Below are 17355 nucleotides of genomic sequence, written 5' to 3' on the forward strand. Positions count from 1 at the left end.
TATACTGTATATAAGTCAGACAGAGAAAGACAAATACTATATGATACCACTTATATGTGAAATCTAAAAAATAAAACGAATATATATAGTAAAACAGAAACAGACCCACAGATATAGAAAACAAACTAGTGGTTACCAGTGGGGAGAGGGAAGAGGAGAGGGAAACGACAGGGGTAGGGGATTAAGCAAGCTATTTAAAAAAAGATTTATACAAACTACTATGTATTAAATAGATAAGCAATAAGGGTATATTGTACAGCACAGAGAATTATAGCCATTATCTTGTGATAACTTAATGGAGTATAATTTGTAAAAATACTGAATCACTGTTATACACCTGAAAGTAATATTGTAAATCAACAATACTTCAATTTTAAAAAGTTGGATTCCACCTTGGTAAAAAAAAAAAAAATCCTCCCCACAGCGCTGTAAGTACTATTAATAACAGCTGCAAACTCCAGGGGGCGCCACTCACACATTGGTCCATGTAAATGGTGCCTCTTGGAGTTGTGCAAACAGCCTCCAAAGCCATACGTGGTGGTCCTGACTTTTATTTTTCTCACATTGGAGATGAGGAAACTGAGGGTCATAAAGGGAGAGGAGAAAAAATAATTTAAGAAAGTGAAACCTATACCAGAGACCCTCTTTAAGGGGTAGGATTAAAATCAGTTCATTTTGAAAAGACACAAAACACCTGTGCTGCTAATAAGTATTAAAGCAGTAAAATTAAGGTCGGCAAGAGTCTATAACCTGTGCCTATACCTGGGCATGTGCCTTTCCATGGATTTTAGACCTTCAGCTACCAAACAGCAACCAGGCATAGTTAGGGCACCTCTCCTGTGTTTCTAGAGCTCTCTGAGTGTTTCACTGCATTATGTTGTAATTCTTTAACAAGCGAGTCCTTCTGCTAGAATCTGAATTTTTAAAGAACAAACTGTCCCGTATTTCTACCCCTATAAGCAGCCCATAACAGACATTCTACTAGTTTCTGGCAAATTAATGAAAGGGACACTAATTCTCTTATAAAACAATGCTACGTTTAAAAAACTTGTTTTCGGGCTTCCCTGGTGGTGCAGTGGTTGGGAGTCCGCCTGCCGATGCGGGGGACACGGGTTCGTGCCGCAGTCCGGAAGGATCCCACATGCCACGGAGCGGCTGGGCCCATGAGCCATGGCCGCTGAGCCTGCGCGTCCGGAGCCTGCGCTCCGCAGCGGGAGAGGCCGCGGCAGTGAGAGGCCCGCGTACCGAAAAAAAACAAAAACAAAAAACAAACTTGTTTTCTATCAATCACATTTGAGAACCAAAACCGCAACACATTTCAGAAGTCAGCTGATAGGAAATGGAGGAAAATGGCATTGGACCATCAAAGACAGCTTTCTAAAAGAGTGTCCTTATCATGAAGTCCCAGGAGTTGAACTACGTATGGTTATTTGGCATGAAACAGTAGCACATGTCTCATCTTAAGACAAAGGTAACAGTAAAAAAACAATATGCTCTCTTATTTTAGTTCGAATTCTTCATTTCCTCAAGTTTGGACTAATTTTAGCTCTTAGATCATTTAATATTGAAGAAAATATATATATATATTTACAGCTTAGAGCCAATTACTTCCAAAAGTTTTAAAGGCAACTTGAAGAAATAATTAGCTGTATCTAAAATTATTCCAAGTGCTATCTTGCTTCTAAAATGTCCCTTTTTTTTTGGTTGGTTTGTTTCTTCTTGTCTTGCACAGAATACTCTTCCCTGGTTTGCTGATTTTGGGGGGAATAAAGTAAAGAACTTTAGAGTGAGGACAGCAAACCCCTACAAGCATGCATCTCTGAGATCTCTGCTGAGACCTGGCAGATTGCCAGTTAGGGGGAGGGAGTCATGTCCATAACTTCAGTGGATCTGATATAGAATAGAAACACTGGAAACTCAAAGAATGCGACAGTTTTAAGCTTTGAGATCTTACATATATGAAAAATATGTCCGATCACTGTCTCCTCAGGAATCTACCTTGTATGAAGTGTCTGAGGAAAGACTGATGTTACGTTTAGTGTCAGAAATGCCACTTCATGCAGCAACATAGACCTAAAGATGATCATACTAAGCAAAGTCAGTCACAAAGAGAAGGACAAATACCACATGATATCACTTATATGTGGACTCTAAAATACAACACAACTGAACTTATCTATAAAACAGAAACAGACTCACAGACATAGAGAACAGACTTGTGGTTGCCAAGGGGGAGGGGTGGGGGAGGGATGGAGTGGGAGTGTGGGATTAGCAGATGCAAACTAGTATATATAGGATGGATGAACAACAAGGTCCTACTGTATAGCACAGGGAACTATATTCAATATCCTGTAATAAAGTGTAATGGAAAAGAATATGAAAAAGAATATATATATATAACTGAATCACTTTGCTGACAGCAGAAATGAACACAACATTGTAAATCAACTATACTTCGGTAAAATATTTTTTTTAAATGCCGTTTCATGCTATACACTATTAAACAAAAGGTGCTTTGCAATCCCATGTATCTCAGAGACTGACAGCTCACACTTCCAAGCATCTGATATCATACAGGCACTTTTACCGTGTATCAACTGAGGATCTTGAAATAAAAGCCAAATTTGTCACTTGTGATGAATTCTGTGGGGAGTTGCCTTTGCAATGGTGCCAATGTCAAGAGATCACAAAATGCAGTAAGTGTGTGGCTGACTCAGGACATTGTATGAAGTCACAAGGGTCACAATTCACTAGTTCCAACATACGCTATGGAGCAGAAGGAAAACATCCCAGAACACATGCCTTAAGAGTTTTCAGAGTTCCCTGCTCAAGGAGATATTTAAAGCAGGCACACCTTTCTGGAAGGGGAGTGAAGATGGGGGAAACGTAAAACCTTCCAGTCTTTCGTCATCACCCTCAGAAAGCCTGTGACAGAATGAATGACGATAACATTTTCTGAAAGCATAGAGGAGGTGGAGATGTTTGAAGACTCAGGGATTCTGTTTGGATTCACAGCAGTAACTTTATTGAATAAAGCTGTGGGAGAGGAAAGCTGAGGACTCCCGTCTCTTACCCTGTCTCCTCATTTGCATCCAAAGGCCATATAGGCTGTTAAAACACCACTCAAAATGAATGATAATAATAAGAACTTTGTGATCAGTTCTTAGACTGCGTTTACTGACAACTCACAACAGCACTCACTGTTTGACTATAAATATGCCAAAGGACAGCAAAAACTAGAAAACAAAAGTAGAAAACGTTATTCTCAGGAACAAACTCTGTGCACAGACTCAGTGGTTATATAGGTAAGTAACAATCTTGTTCTTCATCTAGACTGGGGAGACAATCTAGCATATTAGTTAAGAAGGAAATTTGTTTCCTGAAGTCCATTACTAATTAAATTGTGCTGGTTCTTAGAAAATACATGCTGACTCGGGGCAAAGGATCATGAGATCTTCACTTTACCCTTAGATCAACAGTTGGTTCCACGTGAAGGGTCACTGGGGTACTCATTATACTATTTCTGCTAATTTTCTGTAAACTGAAATATTTCAAAATAAAAAGTTTTTAAAAAGTAGTTTTTCTCTAGCCTTCTGCTTCTCAGCTGTAGAATCTAGTTCAAGTTCCTTGCTGTTTTGAAACCTCTGTTCTCATCTGCAAAATGAGAATGATACTGGTAGCAACGTCAAAGAACTCAAAGGGATGATAACTCAGAAAAGGCAGTAATGACACAAATCTTAAACGTTATCTTCTATTCATGCTCGATCACGCATTTTGGTTTTGGCCAGCTGGAAGTAGCTGAGGACCTACCTACATGCCATCCACTATGATAATGAAGTATGCTGATGCTATCTTATTAAAAAATCATCAGTGCTCAACGACATCCAACTTTTGTAACTGCAAACATTATAAAGCAGGTTATCACTGAAGTGCTCTGTTTAATTATAAAACAACTACATACATCCAAAGATACTTACGAAATGGGACTGAATGCATTGGAAATTTATCAGACGTTAAAATTTACTTGGAAACCGCGGAATTTTTAGCAGTTTCTCAAAAACAAAAACAGAAGAGACAGACACACACAGGAAGCAAAGAAATGTTTCCTGAAGCTTTCCTAGATAGAGTCGAAATGTTAATAATTGTTTTTGGCATTTACTGTCAATGAAGCCATTTACTGCTATCACTGTGTCAAAAGGTGGTGGGGAAAATAGTATCAACACCTCCTCTCGAGTAAGCTGGTACCAGCATTATATTTAAGACCGGTGCTTTTTTCATACAATGGATCATTCTCCTTACCCTCATGAGAGCAACTTCAATGTCTACCTTTAATCCCACCTGGAAATATTTTGACAAACTGACGAGAGTTAAGTATGTTAAAAAGTTAAAAGCATAGGTTCTCTGCCTTTAAAACACTGAGCAAATTAATCTATGATGGTATTCCATTAACAGTATTCCATTAATCTATGATGGGACAGGTACCTCTATCCACATTTCTTAGCACAGGAAAAGGAGATTAAATATATTCACAGCCCCAAAAGAAAGCTGGTATTAGAATGGACTCAGGGAGTATTGCAAATGACGGCATAACCTTCTAATTATGTCCCTGTCTAGAGAGCGAGCTACACATTCAGAAAACAAAATCCATTCTCCGTGGAGACAACAAGCACTCAAAAGCCAAGCAATTCTTGTGAACTTTACACTCCAGTGGGACCAGGTACCATGGCTCTCTTGAATCTCAGGTGATGAGCTGCCCCAGTGCCAGCAGCAGCCCTGGAGAATTCCTTCCCTCCTCTCCAAGTCCATTTTTAATATGTCTTTTTTCTTACATATACTAAGTTGCTTATGATATAATGTTCCTTTAAAATTTAACTCTTTGATTATTTTAAATTGTACATGTAAGTGGCACTAAGTACATTCACAATGTTACATAACCCCCTCTAATGTCTGTTCCAGAACATGTGCACCATCCTTTTTGTCACTGGAATAATATTCCAGAGAGGTGGAAACATTACATCTCTAAGATTTTAAAACCCGAACTTTAAACTTTGGACTAAAGTATATGGTTTACAGCCCCACCGAATCCTGTGTAAGAAATTCTAATTTCCAAGAACCTGGTACTATGTTACCATTCAAACTGGACACTTTTGACAATAAAGGGGGATAAACTGGGACTATCTGGGTGAACCAGGACATACTATTATTAAGAATAAACTTTCAATGAACTATTGCCTTAGTTCATTGCCTCAGATGCTAAATGGAAGAAAGCTTTCTCTTCAGAGATGTTTATAACTAGACTCTGTGAACGTAACTACCATATAGGGAATTTCATGATTCAAGAGCAACTTGGGTAAATAATTAATGGGTAAATATCGTTCTGGGAAACCATCAGGTTTGGGCTCTTTAGACAAAATTGTTAAAATATCACTCTATTTACCCAAAGATCAGGAAGCACAGAAAGTCTACTCTAAGGTAAAAAGTCTTCATAGCTATTTCTAAGACTTCACACACGAAACATTTCATTTCACGTATTTGATGAAAATTAATCAAGTCATTGTCTTACAAGTAAAACAAATAAGAGTACGGGAGCCTCCATACTACTTTTTGATGAATAGAGAAGAGGGATCAGTGCCCAAAATGAAAATGGAAAAGGAGTCATTAACGTAACAATTGCTTCTGAAGTGAATGCGTTCAATCCCTAGTAACTGATTATACAAAAAAAAAATTTTTTTTTAATGTCACACAGTGTATTTTCTCTATGATCAGCAGAATGGCATACTAAAAGTCTCTAGGGCTTGAGAGAAAGATCATAGAATTTGGAGTCACAACTACTTGGGCTCACACTCTAGTTCAATCACTTCGTAGGTGAGTGACACAGAGAAAATTGCTTGTAGCAAATACAGTTAGACGCCCATCCAAAATCTTTTCTTCCTCCTTCCCAACAAAACCCAGAATTTGCTCAGGTACACACCTGTCCCCCTTGAAGCCCATGCTTCCCAGGGATAGGACTAATTATAAAGGTTAACCCCAAATCCCATTTATTCCCTCTGCCAATGATATAGCTGAGGTAAGGATTCTGAATCTCCTTGAGGTCCCAAAAGACAAGGAATAGAATAATAATGCCATTGGTACTTTATTGGATTTCACAACACAAGTACATACACATATCTCAAAACAAATAAAACAGAATCAGGCTGATAAAAGAAATTAATTTATCACATTAAATGCTCATTTCAAAAAGAACTCAGGGGAATTTAACATACTGGATACTTCTCAATAAACTTTAAAATGAATATAGTAGAATATATAAAAATTTATAATGTAAGCTTGAATCGTAATTCCTTAATTTAGAAAAGTTAAAATTTAGAATTTATTGAGAAGAATAAGACAATTAAAAATGACCCAATGTAATGAAGGTAAAATTCTAAAATCTAAAAATTTCAGATAATCTTATTTCCCCAAACGAAACAATATCAACAATAATAAAGCTAAAGAGAGGTTAAAATATTGATTAAACATACAAGCTTTGGGTATACAACCTAAATTTGAAAACTGGCTCTGACACCTGCATACTATATAACATTGGGCAAGATTCTTAGCCTCTCTTAGCCCGTTTTCTTATATATCAAATGGAGATAATATAATCTACCTCACAGACTCAGGTTTTAATAAGATAACGTAAGCCAATTTCTTGTATAGGTGCCAAGTGTATAGTAAGCCCTAAATTAAATATGTTAATTACATTCACATAATAAAACTAGTTCCAAGGGATCTCACTGACATCTGGTAGTCTATTATAGAATACTGGGTTTTAAAAAGCAGGTCCAAATTTCAGATGGGCAAAGGGAAATCCTCAAAGACATTTCCAGCAACTCCAAGAAAAGACAGGTGGCAAACATAGAAATAAAATCATATCGAATTACTCCTCCTGGTTAAGATAGAGTAACAGGTACTGGATTTAGCTTCCTACCTGAAACAACTTAAAAAAAAAAAAAAAGCAGACAACATGAATGAAACAATGGTTTTCAGACACTTGGACATTAGGCAACTCAGGATGGTGATCCCTGAGAAAAGCGGATGCAAACGAGTTGGGTCCTACAATTGCCCTAACTTACTGCCAAATGGTTTCCAGGCCACAGCACAGGGAGGGGAAACTCAGGCAGAGTCCAGTGGTCTCTGAGAATAGAGGTTATAGATCTAGGAGTCTGTGGATGCCAAGGTACATATTGAGTGGAGAAGGCTTCATGGAGAGAAATCTCTGCAGGGGGTTTTCTGGTCTTCAGCTGAGGAATGACAAGCACATTTAAGTGAGGAAACTACCTGAATCTGGGAAAAGAATCACCAGGAAAGAGAAGGAAAAATTCCTGAAACTTAAAAAGGCCAGGAATAATTCATGTCCCCACCAAACATAAAGGAAAATCTTGTAATTCATAGGACACTGAGTAGGGTGTTCATAAGGGTATTGCCTCAGTGTGAGAAAAAATTTGCTCTAGGATAGCGCTGCTATGATTCCAACTAACAAAGACTAAAAGTAAGCCTCTAAAAGGAACAAACTGTTTACAGGCAACTCAATTGCTTCCCAGAACAAATCTTAAGATATTTACAGGATCGCAAAATATTGAACACACACAAAAGTAAAATTTACAATATCTGGCATTCAATTAAAAAAATCACCAGATGTTTGAAGAAGCAGAAAAATACAACTCACACTGAGGAGAAAAATCTATCAGTAGAAACAGATTCAAGAATTACACAGATGACAGAATTAGTACAAAAAGACACAAACAGTTATATCTGACATGTTCAAGAAGATAAATATATATGCATACTAAATATAGACATGGAAGGTATAAAAAGACACAAACAGAACTTCTACAGTGTTTAAAATGAAAAACATCCTGGATGGGATTAATACCAGTTTAGACACTATAAAACAAAAAAATTAGTGACTTTGAAGATGCAGGAATAGAAACTACAGAAAATGAAAAACAGACCAGAAAAATAAAGGAGGAGGTAAGACAGAAAAAATATTTGAAAATAATTGCCTGAACTTTCCAAATCTGATGAAAGCTATAAGTCCACAGATGCAAGATACTCAAAGAAACTCAAGTACAAAAAACTTAAAGAAAATTATACCAAGTCACATACTAATAAAAGTGCTTAAAACTAGTGATAGAAAAAAAAATTAAAAGGAACCAGAGAGAAAAAAGATACATTATGGGAGAAAAGACAGCCTCTTCAATAAGTGGATCTGGGAAAACTGGACAGCTACTTGTAAAAGAATGAAATTAGAACACTCCCTAACACCATAAACAAAAATAAGCTCAAAATGGATTAAAGACCTAAATGTAAGGCCAGATACTCTAAAACTCTTAGAGGAAAACACAGGCAAAACACTCTATGACAACAAGCACAGCAAGATCCTTTTTGACCCACCTCCTAGAGAAATGGAAATAAAAAGAAAAATAAACAAATGGGACCTAATGAAACTTAAAAGCTTTTGCACAGTAAAGGAAACTATAAATAAGATGAAAAGACGATTCTCAGAATGGGAGAAAATATTTGCAAATGAAACAACTGACAAAGGATTAATCTCCAAACTTTACAAGCAGCTCATGCAGCTCAATATCAAAAAAACAAACAACACAATCCAAAAATGGGCAGAAGACCTAAATAGACATTTCTCCAAAGAAGATATACAGATTGCCAACAAACACATGAAAAGATGCTCAATATCACTAATCATTAGAGAAATGCAAGTCAAAACTACAGTGAGGTATCACCTCACACCAGTCAGAATGGCCACCATCAAAAAATCTACAAAGAATAAATGCTGGAGAGGGTGTGGAGAAAAGGGAACCCTCTTGCACTGCTGGTGGGAATGTAAATTGATGCAGCCACTATGGAGAACAGTATGGAGGTTCCTTAGAAAACTAAAAATAGAACTACCATACGACCCAGCAATCCCATTACTGGGCATATACCCTGAGAAAACCATAATTAAAAAGAGTCATGTACCATAATGTTCACTGCAGCTCTATTTACAATAGCCAAGACATGGAAGCAACCTAAGTGTCCATCAACAGATGAATGGATAAAGGAGATGTGGCACGTATATACAATGCAATATTACTCAGCCATAAAAAAAAGGTGAAATTGAGTTATTTGTAGTGAGGTCGATGGACCTAGAGACTGTCATACAGAGTGAAGTAAGTCAGAAAGAAAAACAAATACTGTATGCTAACACATATATATGGAATCTAAAAAAAAAAAAAAAAGGTTCTAAAGAACCTAGGGGCAAGACAGGAATAAAGACGCAGATGTAGAGAATGGACTTGAGGACATGGGGGGGGGGAGTGTAAGCTGGGATGAAGTGAGAGAGTGGCATGGACATATATGCACTACCAAATGTAAAATAGATAGCTAGTGGGAAGCAGCCGCATAGCACAGGGAGATCAGCTCGGTGCTTTGTGACCCCCTAGAGGGGTGGGATAGGGAGGGTGGGAGGGAGACGCAAGAGGGAGGGGATATGGGGATATATGCATACATATAGGTGATTCACTTTGTTATACAGCAGAAACTAACATAACACACCATTGTAAAGCAATTATATTCCAATAAAGACGTTTAAAAAAAAATTGTGTTTGAATGAATGTGTAATTTATAGATCTTTTGTTAACTTTAAGACCGTGGCACCTTTTTTTTTTTTTTTGGTACGCGGGCCTCTCACTGTTGTGGCCTCTCCTGTTGCGGAGCACAGGCTCCGGACACGCAGGCTCAGCGGCCATGGCTCTCGGGCTCAGCCGCTCCGCGGCATGTGGGATCTTCCTGGACCAGGGCACGAACCCGTGTCCCCTGCATCAGCAGGTGGACTCTCAACCACTGCGCCACCAGGGAAGCCCAACCATGGCACTTTAAAATTTTTTAATTTAAATTCTTAAAATTTTTAAATTAAACTTTTAAATTTAATAAATTAATAAAGAATATTTGGATATTTTTGATATAAGACTTTGGTCACTAAAATTAGCTCTTATACATTTTTAAATGGCTAGGGTTCATCAGGTGTGTAAATAAGTTCAGATAATGTTGATTATGGAGGAGTTTTTGCCAACTCTACTCAATACTCCGTAGTGACCAATATGGGAAAGAATCTAAAAAAGAGTGGATACATGTGTATGTATAACTGATTCACTTTGCTGTACAGCAGAGACTAACACAACATTGTAAATCAACTATACTCCCATAAAAAGTAATTAAAAAAATAAATTTGTGACGGTGATATGAAATGTATTTATGAATAAAACTAGCTACATAGCTCTTGGTCAAAAAAAAAGATACATTACGTACATGGGAACAAAGGTAAGAATGACAACAAACTTCTCATTGGAAACAATGTTAAGTCACAAGAGAGTGGAGCAACATCTTCAAAGTAATGAAAGAACATATACTGTCAATCCAGCAAAAAACATTTTTTTAATGATCGTGAAATAAAAACTTTTTCCAACATATAAAAACCGAAAGAATTTATCACCAGCAGTCCAGGCCTACAAGAAATATTAAAGGAAATCCTTCAGAGAAATAATACCCAATGAAAATGCAGCTCTACACAAAATATAAAGAGTACTGAAAATGGTAAATATGTGGGTAAATATAAAAAATTTTCCTTAAGAAATTTTAGAAAGGTAACTGACAGTTTAAAACCAAAAATATAATATGTGCAGTTTGTAATATATGTAGAAGTAAAATGTGTGACATTAAATCTAAATGATATAAACACATCAATAAAAGGCAGATGTTCAGATTACATAAAGAAGCAAGACCCAACTATTTGCTGCCTATAAGAAAACTACTTTAAGTATAAAGAAACAAATAAGTTCAAGGTAAAATGATATGCTAAAAAAGGTATGCTAATTATATAATTAAAAATAGCTGGAGTGGCTATAATATCAAAGTAGATTTCAGAGAAAATAATATTACTAGGGGGCTTCCCTGGTGGCGCAGTGGTTGAGGGTCCGCCTGCCGATGCAGGGGACACGGGTTCGTGCCCTGGTCCGGGAAGATCCCACATGCCGCAGGGCGGCTGGGCCCATGAGCCATGGCTGCTGAGCCTGAGAGTCTGGAGCCTGTGCTCCGCAACGGGAGAGGCCACAACAGTGAGAGGCCCGCATACCACACACACACACACACACACACACACACACACACACACACACAAATTAATAATAATATTACTAGGGATAAAGAGGATAATTTCAGAATGATAATGAGGTCATTTATCAAGAGAACCAAAGCAAAAATGAATAAAACTGCAAGAAGAAATAGTTAAATCCACAGTTATAGTCAAGGATTTAACACTCTTCTCTCATTAATTGACAGAACAAGTACACAGGAAATCACAAGATACAGAAGACTTAAATAACAATATCAACCAACCTGACCTAATTGACAGTAGTAGAACACTACACCCAGCGACATCAGAATACACATGCTTTTCAAGTGCACACAGAAAATTTACTAAGAAAGACCATGTTCTAGTCCATAAAAATAAAAGTCTCAAAAAAGTTAAATGGATTAAAATCATACAAAGTATGTTCACTGACCACACTGAAATTAATTTAAAATAATCTACAGTAATATATCTGGAACAATTCAGAAATATTTGAAACTACATAATATACTTCTAAATAACTTTTGGTACAAACAAGAAACAAAAGTCAAAGTATTCTGAACTGCATGAAGAACAAAATATATCAAAATCTGTGGAAAGCAGCTTTTGGAGGAAAATCTACAGCATTAAACTCCCACGTTGAAAACAAAAATAAGTCTCGGGGCTTCCCTGGTGGCGCAGTGGTTGAGAATCTGCCTGCTAGTGCAGGGGACACGGGTTCGAGCCCTGGTCTGGGAGGATCCCACATGCCGCGGAGCAGCCAGGCCCGTGAGCCACAACTACTGAGCCTGCACGTGCAACAAGAGAGGCTGTGCTCCACAACAAGAGAGGCTGCGATAATCAGAGACCCGCGCACTGCGATGAAGAGTGGCCCCCGCTTGCCACAACTAGAGAAAGCCCTCGCACAGAAACGAAGACGCAACACAGCAAAAATAAATAAATTAATAAACTCCTACCCCCAACATCTTCTAAAAAAAAAAAAGTCTCATATTAATTACCTTAAGCAACTATAAAAATGAAATCCAATGACCCTTACTTCACACCATAAACACACACACAAAATTAACTCAGAGTGGTTCATAAGAGTAAGTGTAAAACCTAAGAAAGCACAGGAGAGGATCTTCGTGACCTTGGGCTTGTCAAAGATTTCTTAAATTTGAAACAAGAGGTACAAACTATAAAATTAAAAGATCCATAAATTAAACTTTAGTGAAATTAAAAACTTTTGTTGTTCAAAAGACACTGTTAAGAAAATGAAAAGGCAAATCTCAAACTGAGAGAAAATAGTTGCAAAACATATATCTAACAAAAGATCTGTATCGGCAATTTATAAAAATTCTCTTATAACTCCATAATAAAGCAATGCAATCAAAAATAGTCGAAATATTTGAATAGACACGTCACCAAAGAAGACATATAGAAGGAAATAAACATCTGAGAAGATAATCAAAGGGGAATTCAAATTAAAATCATGAGAAATAACTATATACCCAACATAATGTCTAAAATTAATAAAGATTGACCATACAAAATTTTACCAAAGATGTGAGGTAACTACAACTGGTATAGACCACTGATAGAAACATGAAACGTTACAACAACTTTGGAAAATAGTTTGGTAGTTTTAAAAAGTATTAGACAGGCACAGATCATGTGACCCAGCGGTTCCAACCCTAGATATTGGCCCCAAAGAAATGAAAATATACGCCCACACAAAGACTTGTGCATGAATGTCCATGATAGCTGTAACAGCCAAAAACTGGAGACAACTAAAACGTATCTCAATGGGTGAATGGATAAACCAATCATGGTACATCCATATAATAGATTTCTACTCAGTAAATAGGGGAATAAACTATTGACACACAAACAACAGGAGTGAGTCTCCTTTTCTTGAATTATTTATTCATTTTATCCCTTTACTTATTCCTTTATCTCTAAACCCACTCTCATTATGCCCTCCTAAATTGGCACTCTTCTAGTATTTAATATATGCCTTTTAATATGTATGTACACATGTATGCATGTGTATATGTATATATATATGCTTTAACGTATATTTCAATGGCATTGTGCTATAGCTCTTATTTTCCTCTTTCTGCTGTATTTTAAGGACTTATCCTAGCTCTATACACGTGCAATAAGTTGCTTCTAACTGATATATTCCATACTATGTGTTTATCGAAGTTACCTCATTGACTCCCTTAGAGATGGGTACCTGTGTAACCAACTTCTTGCTACCGCAAACAATAATGAAATAAATATCTTAAATCTTGTCTCCTTGTGGACCTACAAAGAAAGTTCTCTGAGACATAGGTATGAAGGTGGGATTGCTGGGCCATAGGCCAAATAATTAATATTACTAACTCAGTACTTCAAGACTGCTTTCCAAAATGGCTGAATCAGTTTATACTTCTACTGGCATTTGGAATTAACAATCTTATGAATTCTTAGCAATATATCTCATTTTAATTTTCATTTCTCAGCTATTAGTAAGTTTGAGCATCACTTTCTATTCTTATTAGCTACTCAGCTTTTCTCTTTGTAGATCACATTCTTAGCTCATTTTTATATTGAGTTTCCTGTCTTTCATTTGTTGATCTGTAGTTCCCGGGAATGTTTCTATAGTAATGTCATGAATTTTATGCTTTGCTAAAAGCTATTCTAGTCTGTTACTCTCTATTAGCTTTAAGGTGTTGTTCACTGACTAGAAAATTCTTCATTTTAATGTAGCCATAGCCATCATTTCTCAACCTGATTAAGACATTATTTGGGGGTTATGTTTAAGGGGTACAGCCCCTTACCTGCATTTTGTTCTATTAGCTTTGCAGTCATCTTTTAATCCCTCTTTAATCTACCTGGAGTCCAACTTGTTCTATGGTGCAATGTAAGAATTTGGTTTTTTCTCTATTATGAGCCAGTGTTGCAACACCATCTGCTAGAGAGTTGATCTTTTCTCCATTATAGAAAATGAAGTGATGCATCTCTATCATATACCACACTTCTTTTTGGTAAAAAGAAGAATGCTCTTGGAAGGGTGATGACCCAGATGAGATGGGCAAGAAAAATATCCCTGGCCATCCATCTTCAGGAGGGCAATGGTGACTGCTCACTATGGATTCAGCCTTCTGAAGCCACATGCAAGTAGGAAACCTTGAACTCACCCAGGGGCTCTAAAGGGATTTTTAAAAAACAAGAATAAAGAAAGAAATAGTCTTATTAGGTCAAGTGCTTCAGATACTTCCTGTGGATTCCTGCAATTCCTTCCATGTTTAGTAGCAAAACAACGTGTTTCCGTGTCATGTTACATACATAAAATGCTTTTAGTGTCATAACTATACTACATATTGCATCATACTTAGCTGTTTAGAATGTGAGCAGACCTGTTATCCACAAAGCTTTCCAATGTTCCCAAAGCTTTTGGAAATTCATGGAATGATTTAGGGTGCTTGACATGATACAGTATTTAACTGGTACATTTTTTGCAAGCAAGGAAAAATCTTGTCCCAAACGGGTCTGATTTATGGCTTACTTCAGTATTCTATACATAGTAAGTCCTCAAAACAATGTCCTTGGCTGATTACCTGGCTGAGTGCCCACATATTCCCTGGGTTGGAATTTACAAGCAGAAGGAAATCTTCCTTCCTGAAAGTCATGATCTATTTGCATTTGCCTTTCTTTAGGAGGAAAAAGCACCAGAGACTTCAAGGACTATTATAGTGTATAAAACTTAACTCCATGCAATTATTCATGGAGCCCCTCCCGGGGCCATACAGCATTATTATATGCTTAAATAACGATTTCTGCCTTACCCTTGGATTTCAATAGAAACTATTTTGCACTCTTGTTATTCACTTACATTGCCCCATTGATTCTAAACAACAAGTAGAAAATGGAATCAAGCAAGCCAGTATTTCCCTTAGAAACTGGTGGTGGGTGGTATTACGAGCTGGAGTAGTAACTAAGAGTTTAGTACTGGCTAGCACCAGTACGCAAACATTCCGTTTTCCATGCCTATAGATGTACTTGAAGTTAAAGAGCAGAAGATCAAATCCATCCATGTAACAAGATTTAACCGGTGCTCATTACACCCCGGGATTTCATGAGTGTCATGCTTAGACTTGGTTAATCTCTAAATCTACAGGATGGAGTTCAGAGTTTCTCTTTTTGTTTGGATCTAAAGAACTGTGACTTACTATTTCCAATTCACATAGCTGATAGGTTACATTATAACATTTCCTCTCTGCTGGAGGACGACCTTCCACGTGTTCCATTATGATGCACCGATAACGTTCTTCTGTTCCAAACAGAATTTTTTTCTTACTTTCTAAAATATAATAGAACATGAATTTTGATAATGTCACATGAACTCCATCCTCCCACTCCTTTTATTTCTCCACAATAAAGAAACCCTGAGGACACTACAGATGGTGAAGGAGAGTTTCACGCAATGGCAGGTAACTGCAAGCTCTTGTGATTTCAACTCAGGAAAGAGACAGCAAGAGCGCACATGTTCCCTGTGACCTAGGCTTTTTGGTTAATGTGAACCTAGCTGGGACGGCTGTATAAACGTCAACATGCTTTGAGGCTGGCAACACAAACATTAATACAAATGTTAAACAAGAAAGCAACTTTGGTTGTGTCCATGGGAAAAGATCTACCAATGTTCTCCACAACTTAAAAGTTTTTCTACTGACATTTGACCGGAACATGGGCATCATTAGGACAATGTTCCTTACTCTCCCACCATTCTGAATATTTCCGAAATCCTTATCAGTGACACTGAAAATTTTACTGATGTTTTGATACTCTAGACAAAATATCCAAGGTTAAAATGGGAAGTTATATGGGAAAAACTTAAGTAGGCTCTAAATGTCCTAATCATATGTAATTTTTATTAAATAACTTATAAAGTCTCCATATTGTATATCTAATGATGTAGTTCACTATATTCTATTATTTATACTCATCAATCATGTATTTCCCATGTCATCAGAAAGCAAAGTTTATGTCTCTACCCAGCAGAAAACATCTTGAGGGAAACGTTCTACTAAACTATAAAATATTAGAGGGTTCCGATCTATTCTTCATAATCATTGCTAGTAACATGATAGAAACATTACCAATCCTGATAGCAGATTTTCAGAAATTAATTAAACCCATTAGAAGCAGTAGAAAACAGTCATTTATCCGTCACTACAGAAAGAAAGAAAAATGAATTAGACTTTATGTAACTAAAAGCACGTTCCTTTCAGAAAATATCCACATATGAATTTTGAAATCAATTTATGGCAGTAATAGGTTTCATTTGCTAAAGAAGAACAACTGAAAATGTAAATTAAGAATGGCATCGCAAATGGCAACTACAATCGAATCAAAGATGTACTTTATCAAAATAAGCAACCTACAGCAAAGTGCTCCTACAAGCGAACCCTGAATAAAACAACAATCTGGCTAAGGTAAGAATTCAGAATTACATTTGTAATTCATTTGTCATGCTCAGTCTGCTCTGTTCCTATTTCTGCTCTTCTCGTGCTGGTACAAAGTCGAGCACGAAAGTGTGCACGTGATTACCTATTCAAGTCAAATACCTTATGCAATGGATGCACTGATGACCTGTATTAACATGTATCATCAGGATGTAAGGGAGTTTTGCGAAATGCTAACGGTCAATGTCTCCTTAAGCTTTATTTTATATTGATGTCTTATTTCTCATGTAAATGTACACTTTTCCTCATGAGAATCAAGTTTCTCTGTGCTTTAGTTCTTACAACTTTCCTATGAAATCAACCAGCTTGGTATTATTCCCATTTCACAGATGTGGGCCTAAGCTACCACCGCCAGGTGCTATATCCTACCCTCACAGGGCAGATTGTGGGGCAAAGACCATGATTTACCTTCAAACAGCTTCGTTTTCATGAATCAGAATCAAGTGGACAGGGCTTCCCTGGCGGCGCAGTAGTTAAGAATCCGCCTGCCAATGCAGGGGACACGGGTTCAAGCCCTGGTCCGAGAAGATCCCACATGCCGCGGAGCAATTAAGCCCGTGCGCCACAACTACCGAGACTGCGCTCTAGAGCCCGCGAGCCACAACTACTGAGCCCGCGTGCTACAACTACTGAAGCCCTCAAGCCTGGAGCCCATGCTCCGCAACGAGAAGCACCGCAATGAGAAGCCCACGCACCGCA

The sequence above is a fragment of the Phocoena phocoena genome, chromosome 2 (genome assembly GCF_963924675.1).
Source record: "Phocoena phocoena chromosome 2, mPhoPho1.1, whole genome shotgun sequence".
Classification (NCBI taxonomy): Eukaryota; Metazoa; Chordata; class Mammalia; order Artiodactyla; family Phocoenidae; genus Phocoena; species Phocoena phocoena.